The sequence below is a fragment of the Notolabrus celidotus genome, chromosome 2, assembly GCF_009762535.1.
Source record: "Notolabrus celidotus isolate fNotCel1 chromosome 2, fNotCel1.pri, whole genome shotgun sequence".
NCBI classification, from domain to species: domain Eukaryota; kingdom Metazoa; phylum Chordata; class Actinopteri; order Labriformes; family Labridae; genus Notolabrus; species Notolabrus celidotus.
The window spans coordinates 33476828-33496371 of record NC_048273.1 but is presented as its reverse complement, the minus strand read 5'-3'; the positions used below and the strand labels follow the sequence as shown (position 1 = coordinate 33496371).

Sequence of the window (19544 nt, the reverse complement as noted above, 5' to 3'; positions counted from 1 at the left end):
CACATCAATGCGCGCTGTAGCAAGAAGGCTTGCTGTGTCTCCCAGCACAGTGTCAAGAGCATGGAGGAGATACCAGGAGACAGGCCATTACACCAGGAGACATGGGGAGGGCCGTAGTAGGACAACAACCCAGTAGCAGGACCTGCTCGTTTGTGCAAGGAGGAACAGGAGGAGCACTGCCAGAGCCCTACAGAATGACCTCCAGCAGGCCACTAATGTGCATGTTTCTGCTCAAACTGTGAGAAACAGACTCCATGAGGGTGGTATGAGGGCCAGACGTCCACAAGTGGGGCCTGTGCTCACAGCCCAACACCGTGCATGCTGATTGGCATTTTCCAGAGAACACCAGGATTGGCAGATACGCCATTGGCGCCCTGTGCTCTTCACGGATGAGAGCAGGTTCACACTGAGCACATGTGACAGACATGACAGAGTCTGGAGACGCCATGGAGAATGTTCCGCTGCCTGCAACATCCTCCAGCATGACCGGTTTGGCAGTGGGTCAGTGATGGTTTGGGGAGGCATATCCTTGGATGGCCGCACAGACCTCCATGTGCTAACCAGAGGTACCCTGACTGCCATTAAATACCGGGATGAGATCCTCAGACCCATTGTAAGACCATTTGCTGGTGCAGTGGGTCCTGGGTTCCTTCTGATGCATGACAATGCCCGACCTCATGTGGCTGGAGTGTGTCAGCAGTTCCTCCATGATGAAGGCATTGATGTTATGGACTGGCCTGCCTGTTCCCCAGACCTGAATCCAATAGAGCACTTCTGGACATCATGTCTCTTTCCATCCACCGACGCCACGTCGCACCACAGACTGTCCAGGAGTTGATTGATGCCCTGATCCAGGTCTGGGAGGAGATCCCTCAGGAGAACATCCGTCGTCTCATTAAGAGCATGCCCAGACATTGTAGGGAGTGTATACAGGCATGTGGAGGCCACACACACTACTGAGCCACATTTCGAATTGTCTTGAGGAATTTCCACAGAAGTTGGATCAGCCTGTGATCTGATTTTCCACTTTGATTTTCAGTATTATTCTGAATCCAGACCTCCATGGGTTAATGATTTTGATTTCTATTGATCATTTTTATGTTGTTTGGTTTTCAACACATTCCACTTGAATAAAGATTTTCAACTGGAATATTTCATTAATCAAGATCTAGGATGGGTTTTTTAAGTGTTCCCTTTATTTTTTTGAGCAGTGTATTTGACAATTATTCAAATAATCGAAATTCTTTTTTCTTACAAAATTTTTAATAACAATTAACCAAAACAATTTAAGGTACACTTTAGGAATCCTTGTATGTAAAGTTTTATAATAATGCTAATTTATAAAGTTAATGAACTTGGATGTGCAAAATAAAGTGAGCTTAAACCGGTTAAAAGGAAAACTGTCAATGAAAATTGATAGGAAGGGAGATATTGACTGTTAGGAAAAAAGTCATTATTTGTAGTGTTTTCCCTTTTTTGTATTTGTTTTTTTTTTACAGTGGCTTTGACATTCCAAAACATAGCATAAGTGATGGTACAGCCATGTATATGGGTTAGGGTTAGGGTTCGAAAATCATTGCCCATACCTAGTTTTTATGGGCTAGCATGAACAGTAGACCTCTGATATACTACTAGCCTAACATGCATACTGCCGCTTTTTCAGTCATTTATGCTGTTTCGTGTCCATGCGGATCGTTTTGTAAACATTGTCACATGAACAAAGCTTTTTTTTTTTTAATGCAAAGGAAAGACTTTTGTCTTGAATGGTACAATTCTCGTCTAAATGAGGCCTTCAAGGGATGGATAGAGAGTAAAAGGCAGAAGTGTTCTTTTGTCTAAAGAAAAGTGTTCTGATACAAATGTGACTCGCTTTTAAAAATGTAGTATTTACTATGAAAAAGTGACATTTTTATGTGTTCTGAAAAAAAAGTGTCATTAGAAGAGCGCAGCAGTGACGGGTAGGGCAGGATTGTGCAAAAATATCAATACAGCAGAGTATTGTGATTTTCGTTTTCACAATGGTGTAATAATTTTCCTCCCCTTCACATTGATTTATCTACCACATTAAAATGTCCTTTTTTTTCTTTAACTTCCTGTGATCACAATGACCTCCACGCTGGAAGATGTCACTATTTGTTTGCTAGTGCAAAAGAGCAACATAGTAAGTGACATAGAGGGGAAATTTAGAGACTGAGCGTCACTGAAAGTTGCCTTTTAACAGCAGTTACACTCCAATACATGATTAAACACGTCCACAGCTCTGCGCTCACGTACAATATGGAGCTACATTTTGTTTACATGCAGCTGATCTTCATATTGCCCAGGTATCTCTGCTTGCTTTGCTCTCCATCAGACCTGCAGCTCTCACACAGCAATGACACAGGGTTCTAACTCCCAGTTCAGTGAATACCAATGTTTTTTCAAGTCCATTTAGTGTTCCATTAAGATGCACAAGTTACGTTTATGTCAGCTGCAGACCGACAAACAGCACATGAGAGATGGCGGTGACACCTGGTCATTGTGGTCCACATGATGAGACAATTCAAGATTACAGGCAGAGGACAGGGTCTGTACAGACACCACCACACATGTCTGCTAGATTGAGTTACAGTTGAGGTGGGATATTATAAAACAGATCGCATTATTGGGAAATTGACATCATTAAATACAAATCGTTTTGATTTAGAACATTAATTTGAATTGCCCTAATTGTATCGTGATACAGTGAGTGTGTGTTTTGGGAACATTCAATCTGTTTGAATGAGACTATCTGATCTGGTTTCCGAAAGTACCAGAAACCACATACACACAGATTCTAAAAGGCTGATTTTTACAGCAGAAATAAACGGCCTGGTACAAAAAACAAGTGTAGTCTGGACAGCTAATTTCACGATCAGCACACACTGTACAGGGGGTGAATTTTTTCATACGGCAATATCAAGGATATAAAGATTACAAGCTTTCCCATTTTGAGAGGCACAGCTGACTTGACTGACAGGCGGGCACACTGTAGCTGTTGGCTAGGAGTCTCAAAGCCCGCCTCTTTACGCCACATTCGCTCGACAGAAGTTAGGTTGAGTTCAACATTTCCAATATGGCTGCCGCCGCCGATTGCCCTGAAAACGGCTTCAAAAACAGATGGACGACGTCACAGATACTACGTCCATTATTTATACAGTCTATGGTAACAACCTTGAGCTGGTGATCAATATTTGAGGTTTCTGGGCTGATACGAATATGTATTGTAGTGGCCTTAAAACATGGTTTTCATGCGCAAATGAAGGATGATAATAATGCAGTTGGACCGGGTGCTTGCATTTTCATATATTGTGAAGGGTGGGATATGGTTTGACTTGAAAGTGATGCCACCATGCACTCATAGCATCATAATTGGACTGGACTGTTTCATTCTTTGGGTTTATCACTTGATTTTCTCGCTGTATTGGTTGATGGTCTGGTTTTACTCTGAGATACAGTTGTAACAGAGGCCAGGAGTCGATCCAGCAAGCCTCTATACATGGGGCGCACACTTAACTTGTAACTGTGGGCATTGTGAAGTAGTTGCACACTGGAGTTACACGGCGTGGCGTGTGTTTAATTTTTTTTTGCTCAGAAGACTACTCAGTCTCTGGAAAGACATGCGTAGTGGTGTGAGATTCAGAAATGGAGAAAATCGCTGCTACTGTCGCAAATGTTTTCTTCTTTTTTTGCTATTTAATGCTGTTAGCATTCTTCTTCTGTTTGCTAACCGAGTTAACAAACAGCTTTAAGACACTTTATCGCCACCGTCTGGTGGGAATAACGTATAACAACCAGAGACTGGTAAAAACAATGAAAAAATTTTACTTTTAGATGAGAAAATATTCAAAGTAACCCTTCAATTTTTACAAAGTGAACGTATATTTAAAAATCATTGCCCATCCCTAGTTGTCAATAAGTGGTCCCCGATCAATAAGTCAAGGTAATGATGCTAATGAAGGTGTTTTTCCTGTTCAACAAATTCAATCTTCATTAATTTCCCTTTAATGTAACCACATACTGTTTGTTCTGAAACTGAAGCAGGTTTCCATTGAAACTTTACGAGACTGTTTGTGTGCATCTTCACTCGTTGACATGGTTACAGATGTCGGCAGAGATGCACGTTTTCTGATTTCATTTCCCATCAAAGAGATCATTATCTTGACAGCCCTGTGCTGCCTGGAAACCTCAGTCTACCACAGCAGAGCCATGTCCTCCAGCAGGCACCGTGCAACCTTCAACACTTCACTGTTCCTCTGGCCACACCCAAATACTCCTGCTTTCTTTGTGGTAACACTATCGCTCCCTTTGCTCTGCAGCCTCTGTAGGGGGAGGCAGCAGAGCCAGGAGGAAGGGAAACGGAGGAATGAAGGGAAAGAATGACTAAAAGAAGAGAGGCACAGAAATAATCAAGGTCAGGGAAAATTGGGAGGGAAGCAGTGAGTGGAGAGAAGGAGCTTGGGAAAAAAAATGTGAATGTTCAGTGATTTCCAGAGCCCTTAACAGTATTATGCAATCCAGCAACACTCTGACGCAACTTCAATCTGCAGTCTTAATAATTACCACAGGATTGAACTGCAGTCAAGTTGAAGTTAGTGGTTTCACAAAGGCACTGCTGATAGCAGGGGTTTTCAGTTTTACAGTGCTATAAATATTGGCAGTAAACATGCTGAAAGGGTTCACCTACTGATGAGGTAAAACATTCATAAGACTCCTTAGTGAGTGAGTCACATGATCAAACCATCAGTCCCTGCACTACAGCACGACTTTCAGTTCTTGGATTTAGAGTATTGAACATTTTGGTGCAGTGATTTTAAATCAGTGCCCAATCAGGGCTTCAAGTAATGACCATTTGAGTAGTTGACTTGTCATTGGTTATTGAAATGATTAAACAACTAATCGGTTCATAAACTGTAGAATTATTTAACGGCTCTTATTTATTTAGTGGAACTTTTTTAAACTCTAAACATGGCATTAACATTTTAAATTCAACACATACTCTGGTCTTGGTTTTAAACATAACCAGCGTCAATGTAAGACAGATTATTTAGTTTTAATAGTGGCCTGGTTACTGTGGTAACATTGTTAGTTTCCTCCATGGTATAGTGGTAGAAAAAGAGGAAGATGAAGAGATGAGAAGGGGAGAGATTTTCTTGGTGAAAGGTTGCACAGCGAGGGACTGAAAATGTAACAGAGAATCCCTCAGTGTGGCGCTAACTTTGGACTGTCAATGTCACAGTTGAAGTTTAAAAGAGAGACGTCCAACGTGCCTACACTTGAAGCACTTGTGTATTACTGACATGCTCCCATGATGATAAGGTGGCTTTAAAAATTTAGCAGGCAATCTTTTTCTTTGCAGCATTGAGGGTGACATCCTCCTACTCCAGAAGTTTTAGGACACGATGATGTTGCGTTGACCGCTGCTGTTATGCTACACTTTGTTTGCTGCTGTTTTGCATTTAACTCCCAGCAGAGCTAGTTTGGATGTGAGACGTCTCACTCTCCTCACCCATTCAACTCCAAAACAAAAAAACAAAGCAGCGTCCTCTCACAGCATCAAAATCACGTGCCATGGCGTAACTGACAAAGTGCAGACATTTGAATTTGAAATAAATTGTTGAAAGTGTTCTACTCTCACACTACGGCCAACATTTCTTTTCTCATTCAATCATAAAAACAAATCCAAGTTAGTCCAACAGGTGACTTCTTCTGCCCAATCACAAAAAAACAAAACACAACAGAATCAGCAGTTAGATGAACTAGCACGCAAGAATAAAATTGATGTGACACAACAAACTTCAGTTGATGGGTCGATGTCAGTCAACATGGCAAATATCAGCCGGTACATCAGTTCATCCCTCACAGAGGAATGTGCTGTTTCTCAAGAAAATGAGTACTTCCTGCCTCTAGGAAAGGAAGTGCATTGAAATCTGCCTCAAAGTTCCCCTTCAGAGTTGATTTTCTGCACACACTGTACTGAATGTTTACATTCCCTCAAGCCATTGTGTTAATATTGTGCATCAATATTACTGCTTGTTATTTCTTTCCATTTGCTGACTAAATGGTAAATAGCTCATCATTTCAGCAGTAGATGCTCATTCAAATACATCATTTCCTGCTCCAAATATTCTCTAATTCACCCAAATACTGATCTGCCGAGGTACTCAGATGGCTTAAAATGTAAGTTTATTGAGAAATATTCAACAAAATTAGAAATGTTCAACCTAGTTTAGCTGCTTATTACATCTGCTTAGCTATGACGTTTATGTCATGAGATGTAGACAGTGCTTGGAATGCAACAATTATAGATCTTGATGGTACGATTATTGTCTGGGTAGTAATCATGGTTTCATGATTTAACAATTATGTTATCTTATAAGTGGACAGGAATATCCTGTTTAATAATGTTTTCCTTTATTTAAGTAAAAAAAAAAAGCCTGAATAAAATGAGTGTATTAAAAAACTTAATGGCAATTCATGAAATCTCACAGTAGAGTGCTGGAATGGGATGAAGCAGTGTAAATGAGCTGTCCAGACTACACTTGTTTTTTGAACCAGACTGTAAACCAAGCGGCAAACTCCGGTCTCAAACGATGAAGCCCATACGGAAGTGATATAAACTGCAATACATCGAAAATCCGCTTGAGGCTGGCTGCAGAAACACCGGAAACCACATAGATATGAATGGGAAAAAGACGATCTTTGCAGCATTAATAAACATGTTTACAGCCTGGTTCAAAAAAATGTCTTGGCCCTACAAAGCTAATCTCTCTATCGGCACACACTGTACGGGGGGTGAATTTTTTTCTAACGTGACGGTTAAGAAGATATTAAGATTATGAGTTTTGCCCAAATAAGGACATGACTGATGTGACTCCAGGTCGGGAACACACAGCCATTGGCTAAGAGACTCACACTACGTCATACTCTGCCTAGTTGAGTTCGGCATTACCAATATGGCTGCTGCCATCGATTTGCTTCAAAACAGCACTCAGGAACAGATGGGTGACGTCACAGATACTACGTCCATATTTTATACAGTCTATGCTGTAAACATGTTTATTTCTGCTGTAAGATTGGTCATAAAGAGCCTTTATGTTGATCTTTGTATTGATAAGCATGGCACGTTAAGTTGTTGTACCCCAGGTGTCTCTTTGTTTTTGTTCTGTGCGGTCATATCAGCTGATAATGTGTAGGGCCGTTGTATTGGTCCGGCTAATTCGACCATCCTCGTGCGTGTGCAGGCAGAACATGTTCACCTGAATCCTTTGGTGTTCTTTCATCTGATCTGTCTCCAAAGCCCCTCGCTGAGTTTCCTTCCTCTTCTTTGTTGCAGGTTCTGAGCTGATGGTACACGGCCCTGACTGAACATACTGGTGGTGCATACAGACCTACTGCAGTGGTGAGTGGCTAAAGATTGTTACTACTTAAGTATTTACATTATCGGTCACGCAGAGATGTTTCCTGAATCATGAACTGTGATGTATCCGTATCCCTCGAAAGACAAGGTGACTTTAAGTTTGAACCATACTAAGAGGAAAATAGTGTGAATCAACAAAACCTTACAAAGCATATTTAACAGTTGCTTCACCTTATCGGTGTTAATACCACTACTTCCTCATATTTCCCACAAACACTATTGCTTCATCCACCTCTTCTCCTCCCTGTTGTCGTCGTCGTACACTGAAGAGAACTTACAGTTTTAAGGGGACTTCTGCTCCTCAAACCTCTGAATGTCAGAAAGTTTGAAATGTCGTTTGGTTTCCACTGGAAGAACAGTACGCTCTTCCTGTTTTGAAGTGTCTGAGAGTCCAGCAGACTTCCTGTGAACTCTACCCTGCAGTGCACAATGCACAATGCAAGATGAGACCCTTAGAAGCTCTCTGTCACATGTTTGTTATGCTTGGATACCCAAAGACTTCTCCCTATGTCGGACTTGCTGACATTTTTCATTTGTTTCTGCTGAAGCCAATTCAGCTCAGTGACAGCCGTGCTCCTGCTGCCTCCAATGTTTGCAGCTGGCTGTGTAACTGTCTGCTCGGCCTTACTGGAAGGCTTTGTTCTCCTCTCAGTAAAGCACTCCGATCAGCTTGTTTATTACGATCATAAAGCCATAACTCAGCGCTGTAGTTATGTCATCCAGTGTGTTATTAGCATGAGTAGGCTTAAAGCACTCCTACACACTTCTCATTTACATACCAGTCAGCACCAGAAACCAAAAACCAAGTCATCGCACGGGTTCCAGGAAATAATATTCCACTGTGACAATTATGTGTAACAGATGGGTAAACCTATTTGGGTAGAGAGAGAGCTGCGATGTCAGAGGAACAGATTGGTGTCTGTGTGTTTGTGTGATTTTATCCTCAAGTGTGGTTTTGTGTGTTTTTGTGCAGAGGACGCAGCAGCTCTGCCCGCTCTGGCGATGTGAAGAAGCTCTATACTGAGAAATTGCTGACTTTGACTCCGAGCTTTTCAGGCCAAGAGTTAAAGACAAACAAGACATCCAATTTGTTTGTGCCCTGCAGAAACATTTCACCCCCAACTCGTCTCTAATTTCACACTGACTCCTTGTGTTGTTCCACAGATGTAAAATGTCTTTCATGACCTTAGGAGTGAGACAAAACGACAAGAATGACTGAACACATTGTAGATTTTGGAGAGCGTTGGCACGTCGTCAAATCTCTCCTGAATTGCCAAACGTCTTTTAGGAAACATGGCTTCACATTCAAAGGCGTGTTTTGTTTTTTTATTGATGCAGCTGTGTGGAAAACTGTGTTGCTCCCACAAGGCTGTTGTATGACAGAGGAGAAAGAAGTCTTTGTTTCAAATGATACAGCCCACAGTATTGATTCATTGCAGCAGTTTGCTTAGAAATTAGCTTGTTTGCTACGCCTCTTCCACTCTGTGCCCCATTCTCAAAAATACACCACAAATATGTTAGATACTTCTCCTCTAGTGTGTCCTACAGTGAGCCAAAAATTCCTCACATCTCACTGAGAGCTTGTCCTTGGTTAAACTTGATGCTCAAAGCCTTTTTAGTCTGAGGCAGTGAGAGAATCAGAGAAGTATGCAGAGACAGGATACGAGATAGTAAAATACTGATATAGCCCGGGTGATGAGGCGTGAGATTAGCCTTGTTACTGCACTGCTGTCATTTGTCCTCAGCTCTGGTGGAGAGGCAGCATTATATCATTTAGTGTTTAGAAAGAGTGGCACAGTAAGCACAGTTTCACAATTTCTATTTCAATTAAAGTTGAAACATTTCTGATTCCATACATTTATTGTACATTGTAGTTATGATCAACAACTGGCAGCTGAAATATTTTGGGCAGATGGTTGTATCCTCAAAAACTGAGAGGGGTCCAGCTGCAGACCTCCACTCAGTCGGTTTAACGGATCCTCCAACGTGCAGCGGAAGCTACCCTCCATTGTTGGACAGAAGAGACGTAAATCTAATCCTCCTTTGCGGTCTCCGCCGTCTGACAGGCTCCTCCCCCTCCTCTTCTATCGTCGGACAGAAACCCTTGTTTTTGTAATTCCTATTTGAACAGGGTAACAGCACTATTTTTATGATAAGAGAATGCATAAAACACAAATTGCACATGATCAAATATGCGTGCCTAACATAAAACAGTGTCTTGAACGTTTAGATATTGTAGCATAAGGCAATTAGCTTTGGACTGTTGGGATCACTTTAATCACCATCATATCAAAAATAACTGTGATGTATTTTGATTGAGCGCTCAATGCTCCATTGTGTTTGTCTGTTGTAATCAGATGTAGGCTCGTGATTGTTTGTTGTTGCCATGACTACCACTAAAGGACAACGGCTACAGGCAGTCTCGTCTCTGTGTCTTAATATATATTTATTATCAATACGTTTTTGTATTAAATCCCCATCCTTTGTCAAAGACGGAGAACATGTACCTAGCAACGTAGTGCAATTCTTTGATGAGGAAGGATTTCATGCAGGGTTAGTTTGTGAAACTTTGTTGGAAGTACTTGAAGCTTTGCATTAAACTGGTCATGAATCAAAGGTGAAGGAGACTGAAGCCTTGCTGGATTTATGCACCTTCTTTCTGACCTCTTCTCTTGCAAACCTAGACTGCTTAGATTACTCAGAGCCACCTTGTTTTTCAAAAGTACCCATCCAGTTCACTGAGCCCGGGCATGACTCACACGTTGCTGTGGAGTGTTGCTTAAATGAAGCTCTATTTGTTGCCTTCTTTGTAAAAGAGCTGTGGTGCTGGCAGGTCTCTGGGTGCTTACACAGGTAATAGAGTTAACCTCATTTCATTGTAACACAAGACTACAGCTTTGCACCTCACTCCTACCCACAGAGCCCAAATACCCCCAGCAGTCAACAAACTGGCTCATACTCTTTGTCTCTGGTAATACCGTCATTACCTCAGTCTGTTCTTGGAAAAAATACTTTCGTTAAGTCACCATCATGTCAACATCAAAGATATAAAGCTCATTGGAACCAATGGCAGCACTTCTTGTTGTTTTTTAGCAAATTTGGAGCATTCGTTAGCCGCTACAACCTTGACACCCAGCCTGGGCCTTATTTTTGGGCTGTCACAGTGTCAACAATATATTTTTGTCTGGATATCAATAATTTAATGCCGTATAAATCATGATCTCACACACGTCTAATGGGTAAAACAGTGAAGTTACAGCATTTTACAACCAAAGGGACGGAAGGTTGTGCTTCCACTGTGCAGAAAAACACTCTTCTGGTTGATATTCAATGCCATAACGCAGGAACAGAGAGGATATTGGGACCAAATTTGACATTTTTTAATATAAACTCAATCACTTTTATTCAGGGTACCTACCTTTGTCTATTCAGTCAGGTCCAACATGTGAGCGTGTGTTGCATGCTCTTTAGCATGTATAGTGATGTTAGTTCAGAATAAAAACAACCAAGTCTGACAAAGTCAAGTCACTTAAATGTTCTATATCTATTATATCACAGACATTTATCTTAAGGAACTTCACATTTGATACTACAATCTTTACAGACAGACTCTGGACAGACATGGATTTACACTTCAACTTGACTGCATTTCAAATGCATATAACCACAGGGTGATTACTTGTTACTCTCCCACTGGAGTTTCAACTCTGTAGTACATATCCACTCGCACCAGTAGTCACTGTGATATCTAGTCCCTCCATCAAAATTGTGAAACAAGCAGTAACCACAACTTGTTCCTGATACGTGCAAAAGACTTGACCTTCTAGAGAGATCTTGAAGTCACTGGGCTTCTGACTTTGGCAACTTCTTCTAATCCAAGTGGACACGTCAGCTCCCAGTGAGATAACCACCTCTGATTCAGTGGACCTCACTGACCTGCTGCATTCAGCTGGACACGAGCTGCCCAGAGCAGGTTTAACTTCCTATCAAGCCAGGCTAGCTGGCAAGGCCTATGTGCTACCATCTGTCAGCGACAGACAGCTAGCCTTCCTGACCTCACATAGGCCATTTGAGGCAGAGCCAGGCTTGCCAATGCAATCTGTCATTCTGAGAGACCAGTAACTCAGGAGAGGGGGAAGGGGAAGCCACATGCGTTTCTGTGGTCAGTGCACCTTACATAACTGCACTGTGTGATTAAAAGAAGCCTTCATTTGTTTTTATAGTGCTCTTATTTAGCGGTAAAGCTTGGATCTATAATATTGATATAACTATCTCTATCATGCTGTGTAAGTTTGGATTGAAAGTTGCTAAAAAACATCATGTCTCTACTTTTCCCAAAGGAAGATTTGAGAATATTTTGCCTCAGTTTTAGGCTTGAAAACCTAATTTCAACAAGTTAATGAAGCAGGGTGTTTATTTGAAGTAGCTTCTAATGCTTTAAATTCTTTACCAATGTTGGCTTACTGTGGCATAGCAAGAGTACCACTTCTTTATAATTGATGCAAAAGCACTTCAACTATCATATTTGATATTTTGTGCCATCTGTTCCAAGTGAAAACATAAAGGCTTCAGCGCCCGCTGTTATTGAAATATACGAACACTTTCATTAAAAATGATCTACATACACGTGGAAACATTTTAGCAATCATAAGATGTCTTGGCTTGCCTTAAGCTCACAGACTAGCTAGTGGTGATTTGGTGGCCACTGTGCTGTTAGTCAAAATGCTAAAAACGAGTAAAATGGGGTTGACGAAGACTTAATGGTGGAAAACAACACATTTCTTGCTACTTGCAATTTCTTACTCATGAGAGGTATTTTTTTAGAAACATAAAGGCAGAGGAACTGTATATTATTTCTGAACTGTGCACTTTTTAATTGCTAGGGCTGTGCAAGTTTAGTCAACTTAAGGGTTAAAAGTCATCACCCTTGCTAATCGGCGCTAAACGAGTTATTCATATTTGGATTACTGTAGGCCTGAAGTTCCAGTCATATATTGTGTCCAAGCTGTAGCGCAAGCACCCGCCACCTTGTAGGGCTGCAGCTGACCTAAATGGCTACTGCCATAATAACATAATTCTACACTACCACTATCTCTACTACTCAAATGTAAACAAGCTCAGATGACAGATAGTATCTCAAAGTGCAGCGCAGAGTGTCAGGGTTTTGATCTAGAAAACAGAGATAAAGATTGATGTCGGCCATGTCCGGTTAAACTGGTTTATGATCGTAGCAATGTGCAACCAACACAGGCATGTGGATGTGAGCGTGCAAGGACTGAAGTCTGTTGGATCTGGCTCAGCTGACATTAGCCACACTTGACAACCAATTTGACATTGTTTACCTGCAGACTCTGTTTCAAACAAATAGTGTTTTCACACAGGTCTCTGTAGAGACGCACCATGCTTAATAAACCCTTTGAATGTCTGCATCAGCAATCCTGAAGCTTTGTAACCAGTCAAGACACATGAAAGCTGTGGAATTCCCCAGAATGTAACTTCATCAACCACGCACCTTTTTTAACGACTAATGTGGAGGTAACCTATTTCCATATTTTGCACATCTGCACTTCTTTCACAGTGCGTAGCTGTCGGTGCATGAGCCATCATTTGCTGCATGCTTACAGTAAACAAGCTGCCTTTTGTTCTCGGTGTATTGTTCCTGGCTGCGGCAGTAGTGAGAGTGTGTGTGAGAGAGAGAGAGAGACTATGCATAATATGCGCTCTAAATCACCCCATCCTCCACTGGCTGAATGTCTTACTGCTCCTTTCTGAAAATAGACCTAAACCATCAGGTCTCAGACGGAGCCTTTAAATAGGAATGAGCCCCATTTCCACCTGCAGAGTCGACAGAGCGCAGCAGCCATCACAGCTTGCGTCTCCTTCAGGTATTGATGCAGCAAGTCTTCAAAGAACATGAAACCAACATGGTGTGTGTTATTGTCACAGGCTTGGAGGAAGAAAAGGAAACACGATGAGACACATCAGCGTTGAGTGGCAGTTTGTTGGTTTCCCCTAGCTCGAGTTTCAGGGGATGCACCTGGCATTTAGCAAAGCTGTTTCATACATGAACCCAGCCTGAGCCTGTGACAGATTTTTCTCATAGTGTTGCAGCAGAGACAACAGCTTGATTGTTGACTTAAAATATGCCTGTTATTTTAAGATGAATCGCCCATTCATGTCTTTCCCTCCATAGTACTTCACAAACATCTGTTATAGGATTGCAGATATGTGTAGACATATTTAGGCCAGGATTCTATATAAGGCCAACACACAAAGAAATATATGATACACACCATGCATTTCAGTATGTCATTATTATTGGTAGCTCTAAAGTTCACTTGATTGTATTTGGGGGGAAGATACACCGCCCAGGGATTAAAGCTCTTGAACAACCTTCACTATTAACTTCCAAAGATCACATTCAGCATAGCTTAACCCATCCTGAATACTCAAGGTTCGTTTCACAAGTTATATTTTTTCGGAGATCAGGAATAAAAATATGTCCCAAAAGTCAACAAAGTCCCCATTTTTGGATGACTCCAAGAGTTACCTCGTCATATTATCCTGTGGCGTGAGGTGAGAGAGAATTCACTTCCTCCAATCTGTTCGGGAGAAGCAAATATTAAACATGTTCAATATTTACAATCAGATATCCTGTTATGTGGGGGGAACCCTGAGGACAGCCGAGCACACACTACAACAGCCAATTAGGATGCAAGGTGACTGAAAAAGGAAGCCCAACAATCACAGCCATGGGGATAAAAGTAAACAAGACGCATAGAGTTAGATGGACATCAGGAATGGGGGTCTGACTTGTTGATTTGTAGCAGCAACTCAAGAATAACTATAAAGCTTGTACAGTAGTGTTCTGAAAATAACTTTACTATTTAGAAATTAAATATTGTTTCCCCTTGAAGATAAATGCATTCCTCCAAATGGAAAGACGATAGCATGGCAACCATTACAAAACATGTTAGCAGTACTGTTCCAACTCCACATCAGTTTTTTTTTCGACCTGCTTGAGCCCGTGGAAGAGCCACGCCGTGACATCACTACTACATGACCTCTTTTCCCAGCAGCACTAGTGCGAACTTTCCCTCACAATTACAACTATGGTGGACAACATAACATGCTTGCTGGTGTTGCTCCTGGCTTTTTGTAATCACATGAGGTCCCAAAAAGAACTGATCTAACTTTAGCAACACTTCTGTGTTACTCGTCGTGCTCATAGACTGTATAAATAATGGACGTAGTATCCATGATGTCACCCATCTGTTTCTGAAGCGCAGTTTTGAGGCCAAGTGTCGGTGGTGGCAGTCAGATTGGAAATGCTGAACTCAACCAAACTGCTGTCGAGTGATTGTGGCGTAAAGAGGCGGGCTTTGAGCCTCCTAGTCAACAGCTACAGTGTTCCCGCCTGTCAGTCAAGTCAGCTGTGCCTCTCATTGGAAGAGTCATAATCTTAATATCTTTGTAATTACCGCGTTATGAAAAAATTCACCCCCTGTACAGTGTGTGCCAATCATAGACTGTAAATAAAAATGGACAGCGTTGCTCCGCCTCTTCCCGTTGTACAGTTCTGAAGCCAAAAAATCCCGCTCCTGGGCGCCGCCATTGTGCAGCCAGAGCCTGTGAAGCCACTGTAACAAGCTCTGCCCTACAGCGTAACGTCACAAGACCCTGTGTGTCCTTTGAAGTTTCACTCCACGGCGGCTGTAAATCAAAGGAAACCTTGAAGTAAAACCCCGTTTTTTTAAACTCTAATAACTAACGAAAAAGAAACTTTTCAGAAAAAAGAGGCATTGAACACAAAACAGTGAAATACTAACTACATATCACCACAGCATACGGATATGAGAAACATTCGTATGACGTGTTTTATTTTTTAGAGTTTGACTGGGGGAGACGGATTTTTTGACCTATACTGCCGCCAGCCACCAGGGGGCAGTCACACTGCTGAAAGCCTCACCACTAGCCACCTGAACCTCTCCCTTGGTGCCAATCCAGAAATTAGCTATCCAGACTACACTCGTCTTTTGTACCAGACTGTAAACATGTTTATTTCTGCGGTAAAGATCGGCTTTTTTAATTGGTGTGTATGTGGTTTCCGGTACTTCCGGAGCCAGCCTCAAGCGGATCCTCGATGAACTGCAGTTTTTAGCACTTCCACATTGAACTCATATTTTTAGACCGGAGGTTGCAGCTTGGTCGCGCTTCACATGGATGGCGACTTCCCCCCCTTGCCCACCGACCCTTACCCCTTACGTAAGCGGTTTGCAGTTCTACACCAGCAAAGAGTTGGTTCTGCTATGGAACCTATTTTCCTGGCCGGGAGCTGGTTCTCTCACAGTTGAAACACAAAAAGTGGTTCCCAATTGAGCACAGGCTTTGAACTGGCCCTGAAACTGCCTCAGTGAAAAAGGGGTATGTGTGAGTCTGTAAACCTAAAGGCATTCTCACACAATGCAGAGGCAGTGGCACTTCTCAGGTGATACACATTGGCACAGTTGCTATGTGACATACTAACTCTAACTTTGTGAGTTTTGCACAACACTTCTTTCTCCCCATACCTGAATCCAAAATATTCCCATACAGCTGACAGTGCTTATTTTTTTTTTGCCACCAGCTTAGCATCGGCATACCTGTCATGCTTTTGCTCATTGGCATCTATGTCGGTCACTCACTGTGCGTTGATAGTCATGTGACCAGACACACACACACACACACACACACACACACACACACACACACACACACACACACACACACACACACACACACACACACACACAGCAGCTGATGAGTGTAACCATGCAGACTCCTAATAATGAGATGAAGTGGGTTTACACACACACACCTACACACACTCTATTTACTAAACTGCAAATCGCAGCCTTTTGTGTAGTTATATAAACGCTCACATCCGCACATCACGATTGTTATTGCAACAGATAATCGTGCAGTACTACAAAGTACTGTGATGATTCATGGCTCCTTACTTTTATTAATGAGTGATCTGACACACAGATACACTGCTTGACTTATCAGTAAAATTACTTCAAGTGTGGTGAAACATTTGCCTTTGTTTTGTTTGATCAGTAACCATGTTGCTCTACCCAGCACACAAACATGACTTTCAACTTTCAAATAAAAGTTTCTGCCTCTTTGTCACTGTGCACAGTTCACAGCCTGCAGTTGTAAATTCATTGCATGTTTAGACTGTGAAAAAAAAAAAACCCCATCCCTCATTCACCACACTTGAAAGAAGAGTGAACTGTGCAGCATCCAGTGTGGCTTTAAGGTCTGCATAGTACATCATAACAACAATGATGCTGGGAGAACGTGTGATTGATGTGTGTTGAAATGCGTTGTGACAGGAAGTAGAACGTTGCAGCATATTGAACAGGTGTGATTATATTTTTATCACACTCCTCTGAGCGAGCTAAAGCCTTGTGATTGGATGTTTCATTAGCCTGTGTTTGACTTAATGAATTATTTATGCTTGCTGATAACCTGGGGCAAATATGATTTACTTAGTAATATTGATTTCATATTGTGACGGACGGAACCTTCCTCACTCTCATCAATGTGATTTCATGTCATGGTTAGCAAGCAGGTTATATGCCATAGGTATCTAATCGCCACGTCCTGATTTTCCTCTGCTGTTGATTGATTGTCTTTGTGGGTCTCTCTCTTCCTCCCTTCCCTTCTCATTGAGCTGTGACTCGATTGAGGATTTACTGTAAAAGGCCAGTTTGCGACTGACAGCACTCACAAGGGGAGGAAGACAGAAAGGGGGAGGTGGGTTGAAATGCAGAGACAGAGATTCCCTTCTCTTCACCCATCCCCCCCTCTGCTCCCTCACACTGTCAACACAGAGGATCCAGCCTGCAGATGGTGGCTCAACAGCGCCACTGCAGAGGGATGGCGGTGGGAGGAACTGCAGCTTTGTGTTTACAAACCCTGGCTGTCCTGTCCTCCAGGGCACTGCAGCTGTCAGATGGGATTTGAGCTGAGGGGTCTGGTGATTTGTGACTCAACAGTCTGCGGGTTTTTTATTTCAACCAAACACAACAGCGGGCTGATTCAGTTTTAACCCTTTCTCCTTGCTTTTTTTTTTAACTGCGACACTGCTGCTGAGTGTTGGATTCATTAAAACTAGTTGCTATTGTGTAGGGATGTAAGGATATATCGCAAGACGGTAAAAAATCGATACAAAAAGGTTGGATTAAAATGGACACAAAATTTGTATTTGGATATTATTTTTAAACAGTAGAAGGCGCTATTCTGACTCGGTTGTACTCCCGGCTGATTCTCAATTAGAACGAGAAAACTGGACACTGAGTCCAAAACATGATTCTGTTCAGGTGTCCTGTTGCAGTCCACAGAGATTATTTATAAGCCTGCTCCTCATGTTGATATTCAGCGTGTTAACATTGTGAACACCTCAATATGATCTGTAGCTGTTTAATACAGTCAGTAATATACACTGTATCTTGAAGGAAAATTTGATTTAGGGGAAAAAAAATGTTTTTTTTTTAACAATTAAGTATAATGGATCGATAACATTTCCAAAGATCAATCAAGCAAAATACTTCAAATTTTTATTTTTTTATTTTTTTTAATTTAACCTTCATTTAACCAGATAAGTCCCATTGAGATCAAGACCTCATTTTCAAGGGCGACCTGGCCAAGAGGTCAGCAGCACACATCAGAATAAATGGCACAACTCAACAACATGGAACATATATGCAGACAGTATGTAGAAGCAAACAATTATAATTTAAAAGTGCAACTTATTTTCAAGTGAAGTGCAGTTTGTGATTACAAAACAGCATTTAAAAACACAGGCACTGTTCTGGGGTCTGTCTTTCATTTAAGATAGACTTAAAGGTGTCCGGAGAGATGAGATCCGACAGATTCAAGTCCTTCTGGAGTTTATTCCAAGCAGTAGGAGCAGCAAAACTGAACGCTCTCTTACCAAACTCTGTCCGAACACGGGGAACCCACATCCGCAAAGTGTCGCAGGAGCGCAAGGCATAGTGACTTCCTGATCTCTGAAGATAAACACATAAATACATTGGGACCAAGCCAAGTAAACATTTGTAAATTAGACGAAGCCAATGTGTATGCCTGCGCACACTCAGGGATGGCCAGTCGGCTCTGACATAAAGCTCACAGTGGTGAGTGAGGCGTTTGCAACCCGTGACAAACCTCAGCGCGCAGTGATATACACTATTTAAAGACAACAAACATTTAGCCGAGGCTCCCAAGTACAAAACATCACCATAATCAATAAGAGGCAAAAATGTTGCAGAGACTAAAAGTTTCCTCGCTCTGAGGGAGAAACAGGAAACTTTTTGGAAATTTACATCCCTAATTTAAAGAGAACTTATTTGTTTTAATATTTAACACTTTCATTTGGGAATTTTTCACTTTCCATTTCTCTATAACTGTTCTGAAATTTTCCAACATGGTATTTTTGAACGGTGATTTTAGTTTTTTTGCAAGTTGCTGAAAAAAAGTGTGCAGTGGTTTTATTTCAGTTACAACAAATCTTAAAAATGAAAGAGGGTTACTTTGTTTACAAAGAAATATAAGAGAAAAAATATATATTGCAACTGTTCATATCTGAGAATTGAAATAAAATAATAATTATTTAAATTTTGAGTTCAATCCAGTTTTCTTGAAAAATGTTAGAGAATAATGAGTGAATCGTATTGTGAACCAAAAATCGTGATTCGAATCGAATCCTGGGTTGAGTTTATCCTTACATCCCTAATATTTTCTCACACTGCAGCAACCATACCAAACATGTCATAAAAAGGGAACTGAATTCTGTTCAGCACTTTGCATTAGTTCATCTGTTTCCTTCAATCATTTTAAAATAACAAAGATAAAATAATCACTTTCATTAGAATAAATATCCCAGCTTTAACAGTTGAGCTTATTTACAGTGAAACCTATGCTGATGAACTTGGAGGACAAAAAAACAACAAAACATCATGATCATTCATCAATAGTAATCAGAGTAAAATGTTAAATCAATCATGATATTGATTTGAGGCCATACCGCCCAGCTCTAATTGTGGTGCGGCTGATGACT

The 19544-nt window shown here is 41.4% G+C and overlaps 1 protein-coding gene across 2 annotated transcripts in view; it reads left to right on the top strand.

The window, feature by feature from the left end:
- tbl1xr1a (tbl1x receptor 1a) overlaps positions 1–19544 on the top strand; it is a 58021-nt gene that overhangs the window by 16829 nt on the left and 21648 nt on the right. For both annotated transcript variants that reach the window (XM_034702919.1, XM_034702926.1), the window contains exon 2: positions 7355–7420. The gene's annotated coding sequence lies outside the window, so the exon portion shown is untranslated. The remainder of the gene's footprint in view (positions 1–7354; positions 7421–19544) is intronic.